This window comes from Octopus bimaculoides, chromosome 24 (genome assembly GCF_001194135.2).
Source record: "Octopus bimaculoides isolate UCB-OBI-ISO-001 chromosome 24, ASM119413v2, whole genome shotgun sequence".
Taxonomy (NCBI): Eukaryota; Metazoa; Mollusca; class Cephalopoda; order Octopoda; family Octopodidae; genus Octopus; species Octopus bimaculoides.
Window position 1 is genome coordinate 30,984,526 of NC_069004.1, and position 696 is coordinate 30,985,221.

The following is a 696-nucleotide window of genomic DNA, read 5'->3' on the forward strand; positions in this document are numbered from 1 at the left end:
GGAAATTGGATGCTCTTTCCCAATAAGTTGAGTAGACGTCCAACGTGGATTAGAGTGGGTAGGATCCCACCGAAAATAGAGTTGGAATGGGTAATGGCAGCAGTTTTTCCTGAAAGAGAAGGAGAAGATGTAAGGATAATTATGATAAGCAGAACCCAACATATAAATTGCTGGGGGTATGGATTGAATGTGCTTTTTATAGCAAGTCAGAAAGTTTATAGTGACATACCGGAGACACTGGAGCTGCCTAACGAGGACAAACTGGACATAATGTTGGAGAGGAGACCTCCAAAGTGCTACGAATGTGGCAAAAGAGGTCACATTAGAAGAAGGTGCCCAGAAATAGTGGAAAACAAAGAAATGGAAACGCAAGAAGGCGTGAGAGGATAGGAAACAGTCACAGGAAGAGGAGCAGAGAGCTGATTTTGAAGAAGCTAAATCAAGGAAGAGCTCATCGCCGAAAGTCGAACAAGGGAAAAAATGCAAATCACAGGATCAAGTGGGATCACTGAGGAAAGAAGATAATAGCAGCAGAACAATACTACAGAACCATACAGTCTCACAATCGCACAGACAGACAGATACATAGATGCATAAACACACAGACATACATACACTCGGAAGCAAAGAAGATAGCGCAGAGTTTCAGAAACCTAAAAGCACAGAACCTGAAAACACAGACACACAAACACAACA